Source organism: Dermacentor silvarum, chromosome 9, assembly GCF_013339745.2.
Source record: "Dermacentor silvarum isolate Dsil-2018 chromosome 9, BIME_Dsil_1.4, whole genome shotgun sequence".
Taxonomy (NCBI): Eukaryota; Metazoa; Arthropoda; class Arachnida; order Ixodida; family Ixodidae; genus Dermacentor; species Dermacentor silvarum.
In genome coordinates, this window is record NC_051162.1 from 30,578,059 (window position 1) to 30,584,113 (window position 6,055).

Below are 6,055 nucleotides of genomic sequence, written 5' to 3' on the forward strand. Positions count from 1 at the left end.
AGCGACGTACCTCGCAACACTAGCGGATAAGTCAGGCCATTAGAAGCGACTTTCGATGCGGCCGTACGTTTTCTGGAAACCAAGGGGGCCAGCAGTCATGTTGTGATGGGCCTTAAGAATATGAACGTGAAGAGAGCAAGGCAGAACAGGCACCCAGGGTTGACCCTCAGGGTGATCGATATGACATACAGGACGCAGTTGTCGAGGTTGAATTGCGTCAGCTGTCGACGAAGGCGGGCTTTGGGCGGGCGCGAAGTTCTCTGAAGGCAGTCGATGACGCGGCCGCAGTATGCGTCAGCGAGTTGGTGAGTTATCAATCTATGGTCATCAGAAGGAATCTGGTCAATAGCGGTTAGGGACAACACATGTGTGGGAGGATGGTCCGAAAGCTAATCGCGGAAGGTAGAAGCGAAACCATTGCATGGCGCCATAGGAAGCGGGCAGCAAGAATGCCTATCTGCGTCCTGGTGCTTTTTGTTGCACTTGTAGACAATAGTGAAGTACTCTTGCAAAACGGATAATACAGCGACCAAGGCGTCCAGACAAGTTCTTGAGCATGGAAACCAACATAAGGCATGGTGGTCCGTAACGATGGCAAAATGGCGGCCTTGAAGATAAGGTCAAAACTTCTGTACCGGCCAAACGATAGCTAGACACTCCTGCTAAGCGATAATATAATTCTTCAAAGCGTTTATCAGTACGCAGCTTGAGTACGCGACGACCCTCTCACGTAAATATTTATCTGTAGAATACTACCGATGCCGTGAGCACTAGCGTCCGTGTGCAGGACCGTGGGTGCGGTTTCATTGAAATGGCGAAGTACTGGTTCAGATGTGAGGGCCTTTTTCAGATGGGTAAACGCTGATTTGCATTCGGGAGACCACTCAAATGGAACACCAGAACCGAGTAATGTGTTCAAAAGTGGACCGATTGAGACGAAGTGTCGTATGAATCGGCGAAAATAGGAACCGAGGCCAAGGAAACTGCGCAAATCTTTGGCCCTTTTCGGGCGAGGGGAAGTAAAGAACCGCTGAAAGCTTGCGGGCTATAACGTAAAATGATTCCAAACTGTTTTGATTCCAATTTCTGCAATGAGCCTTCACGATTAGTCAAAACATTTTCGGGCCACTCCCAACTTCGCCTGTCTGTCACGCGGCGTCACGAAAACCGCGATAGCTAACCATCTGATATAACGTGAACACACTGATTATGCATCATTAAACGGCACAAAAGAAAAATTAATCATTCCTTATTCGACGCTTTCACCATTAGCGCTCTGCTATTGGTCCAATGTTTTCTGGCTACGCTCACTTCGCCCGTCTGTCACGCCAGATCACAAAACCGCCAAAACTCATGACGTCAAAGTGAAGTGTACGCGAAAAAAAAGGCATTAATGTGCTAGACAAAACTGAAATGTCTGAATAGCCACAGACTGCTCCGTTCCAAAGGGAATAGAAGATGGCTGCGCGCCGATCGCTCAGGCCCTGGCTACTCGCACCTGCCGGTGAGCATGTATTTATTTGCGCATGAGAAACCGTTTTGCGTGACAGTAAAACGTTATCGAGCCCTTTCGGCATGCATAAGGCATCGTTCTGCCAACTCTTCTTTGCTGATGATCCGTTTTAGCGGTCTTCTTATCCTTCCGTTGCACGCCGTCGCGATGTTCGACCAGCCACCGCAAGCCAAGTAAGGCGAAGCGGACCAATCGGAGAAGCCGGCACCACCCTCTTCATGCGGTTATCTATTTTCACTGTACCGGCTCGGCTCCCTCGAAACCCTCTCCACTAGAGCGTGCTCCTCGCCTCTTGTCAGCCAATTTGATAAGAAAAAGCGCTGAGTGTAGACAATGTTATTGGTTTTGAAAGTGAACAAAGGTGGCTTCCTATAAACGAGGAGAGTGTTTGATTGGGTTGTTCAGGCAATGCTGCGGGTCACCGCCCGCTGCTTGCGTTGGTGGTTAGGTAAATTTTACGTCAGGAGTTTGGAATCATTTTACGTTATAGCGCCCCTTGTCTGGATCAGGGCTAAGTCCGTCCTTGGTCACAATGTGGCCTAAGACTGGAATTGTCTTGCTGGCAAAATGGAACTTTTTCGTGTTCAACTGTAGGCCAGCGCTGGCAACGCACGTGAGAAGTTCGTGCTGACGTTGCAGGTGTTGGGAGAAGGTGATTCAGAAAACAACAACATCGTTTAGATAGCACAAGGAAGTCTCCCACCTCAGGCCACGCATAACGACCTCAATCATGCGTTCAAATGTTGCGGGAGCATTGCAGAGGCTTAATGGCATTAAATTGAACTCGCATAGCCCTTCTGGTGTTGAAAACGCTTCTTTTTCTTTATCGTCCTCATGCATAGGTGTTTCCCAGTAGCCCGAACACAGACAGAACCTAGAGAAGTACTCGGCAACCTGCAGCGAATCCAAGGCATCAACTATGCGCGTTATATAGCGTACATCCTTTCGAGTGATCTTGTTAAGTGCCCGGTAATCAATACAACACCACACATAGCCGCATTTTTTTCGAACTAGAACAGAACTACAATAACGGCGGATGACCAAGGACTAGCGGAGGGGCGTATTCTCTTTCGTTGCAGCGTGTCGTATCGTCGGCGTTATCTTCAATGACAGTCCGCTCAGCGAGAGATACGCGCTATGGCCGAGAGCGAACGATGGACCTGACATCTGTCTCTATTTGATGCGTGGTGACCGAAATCTGTCCCAATGAAGCGGAATGCGCGTCAAACAAGCTTCATGCTTTCTCAGCAAAGCAAGTAACGGTTGTGACTGCGAAGAAGTTAAGTGGCAACTGATGGCAGCTACAAGGGCAGAGAGAGAATGCCCACAATGTTGTTGTGTGGCAACGAAACACTGTAAACGACTCTGCTTTTAGGCACGTCTCCTGTCCTGGAAAAAGTCGCAGTTTCGCCAGAAAGGCGAAGCATCAATTGCGAAAGCAAATTAGCAGACAGCTATGCGAAGTAAGGATAGCTGTTATATCGGCCGTGTAAACTTGTAAACATTCGCTTACGAGCTGAATTAAGAAGCAGGGTTTCAGCGCGCGCAAGCAAATATCAACACATCACATTCGATGACCGCGGAAACTCGCTGTCAAAACGCGGGCGTGAACAAGCGCGGCCGCAGAAGCGAGCAAAGTGACCTTCGCGCTATCTATGGCTTCAACGGAAACGGATCCTCGAAAACATAGCGCGCACAAAGGCATGGGCCGTGCGTAGGTCGCTTTCAAGATACCACACGCTCGACCGCTTAAAGTACGCAGTTGCTGGCGGAGTAGAAGCCGCACCGCCCCTCTCCCGTGCTGTCTCCTCGCTTTCCTCCTTTCGCGCACGAGATTGAGCCGCGATCGCCAGTTCCCCTTGCAGCCCATAGCTAAATACGAAGTTAGTGTCCGAGTACAGCACCACCCCCATTCCCCATGGCCTTTCAAGTGACGGAAGATGTCGCGTTTGCTCTTCGCCTTCCTCCATCGCGTGCGCCAGATTAAGCCGTGACCACCCGCTGTGGTTGCTCAGTGGCTATGGTGTTGGGCTGCTGAGCACGAGGTCGCGGGATCGAATCCCGGCTACGGTGGCCGCATTTCGATGGGGGCGAAATGCGAAAACACCCGTGGGCTTAGATTTAGGTGCACGTTAAAGAACCCCAGGTGGTCCACATCTCCGGTGTCCCCCACTACGGCGTGCCTCATAATCAGATCGTGGTTTTGGCACGTAAAACCCCATAATTTATATTTTAAGCCGCAATCGTCGGCTCCCCTCACGGTCTTTGACTCGCCCACATAGCATATGGCGCGCGCCGACAGCTTTATCTCCGTTGGACTTTATATGGAACCTCATGGTGACGACGACTACGGCGACGGAAGAAATGCGCCTGGAGGGTCCATATAAGTGCGGTCCCAATAAAAGTTAATATGATGTTTCATTTCGTGAACGCAGGTGACACGCAAGCGTATGGGTTCTTTAGCGCACATGAAGCTATCGGCCCTCGGTTCGCCTCGACGCCAAGACTGTCCGCATCGCATAGCGCTTTCACGATACGGCTCGCGTAGCCGCTGGAGGAAAACGGTCCTCCTAGTCCCAGGTGGGAAGACGGCGCGCTTCCTCCACACTTTCCTCCCCTGCTCGCGCGAGATTGAACAGCCAACGTCGGTTAACTCACACATGCAGCATACGGCGCGATCCCGACACGAACCCAATACGTCCATTCCGCAGAGCGCCCGTAGCAACTGCCAGAGGACGTCAAACCAACGCGCCTCCTCCTACCCTCATCCGCGAATCTTCGCCTCTTTTCTCCTTCCCCGCTTAGCTCAACGCCACCTAGACTTTCCTTTGGATGGCGTTGCTATTGTCACGTAGTAGCGAAGCTGAAGTAAACAGTCGTAAAACTGTGAATGACGAAACTGATTTTTTATTGGGCGAACATGTGCCCACAAAAGCAAGTTACACTCGAAGCACAACAACCATGGCGGCGAACACAGTCGGCGATCGTTGAAAATCTGATCAGCGGCGAAACGCGTCGGCTTTTATACGTGAGTCATCGAAGGTTCCAGATTAACCCCTGGTGCCCACGTCCTCTTCCAGAAAGTTCTAGACAATTCGCGTCGCTCATACATTCAGATTACATGAGCCTCGGTGACCACAGAGGACAGATAGAAGCATCGATAACGTTCGAGAAGCTTCCAATGACGGCGCGTCCTGCGCCGAGCGATAATGTTTATCATTTGTTAGCCGGTGGAAAGCGGCAGCCTCTGAAAGGTAAACATGCATACGTCTCAATACCCTCCCCTTAAAAAGCATCGTCCCGATGCTACAAACACGAAAGCGACAACAAAACCACACGTAGAGAAAGGAAAAAAATTACTCCATCTCCCGCTAAAGGGAACCATGTGTGGATGCAAAGCATCAGGGAAATGGTTAGCTTGAGCGGGAGATGGTTTCGCGGCAGCGGCCCGAGCGCTCATCGCGGCGCTGCACAGGAGAGAGAATGAGGCGCGCGCGCTCCGTCATTTTCATACCGCGGAACTACCGTGGCGCCCCCAGCGGAGTATGCAGCTGTCGCACCCCCTGTCGTGCGCGCCGCTCCGGATTCCTAGAGGAGAGAAAGGGGGGAGCGTAGGAGAGGAGAGAGAGGGGGAGAGACCGCGCATGCGCTGTGGGGGTGTGGCACGCGAGCGCCGCTCTACGGAGCGGCGCCCGCGTGCCACAACCCCACAGCGCAGCCTGTCCCGATCGCTTTTCCTGTCCTTATCGTTTTTTTTTCGTCCTTGGTTGCGTCTCAACAGTACGGAACAAGATGAACGAACTGGCGCAGCAACAAGTACTGATCCGTAGAGGATTCCTAGAGGAGAAAAATGGGGGAGTGCAGAAGAGGAGACAGAGGGGGAGGGGACGCGCATGCGCTGTGGGGGTGTGGCACACGGGCGCCGCTCCGTACAGGATCCTTGAGGACAGAAAGGGGGATCGTAGGAGACGAGAGGGGGAGGGGACGCGCACGCGCTGTGGGGGTGTGGGACGCGGGACGGATCGACAGAGCCGCCGGCAATAAATGCTTCGTATTTAAAAAAAAACAACGAAGCAACAAAGAACCTAAGTTCGTCAGCGGGCGTAGAAAGGCTTAAAACGCACCACGTCGATGACTTCCGTTGAGAACGTCCGAATCGGGCTACCTCGGCGGCACTGCCTTTCGGCAAGGCTTTTGTTTCGGCGTAGCGGGTGAGGTAGTCCGTAGTTACGACGGTCCATTTATTCCCGGACGTCGATGTCGGGAAAGACCCCAGTAAGGCCATTCCGATCTGCTGGAACGGTCGGCGATGTGGTTCGATCAACTGTAGAAGTCCGGCTGGCCTTGTCGGCGGTGTTTTGTGTCGCTGAGAGTCTCGGCATGTCCTTATGTAATAAGCGACGTCGGCAGAGAGGCGAGGCCAGTATAGTATTTTTCTTATATACTCTCGAGCCTGCGGGAAAAAGCGAGGTGTCCAGCCGTTCGGTCGTCATTGAGAGCTTGCAGAATCTCTGGACGCAATGCTGAGGGTACCACGAGGAG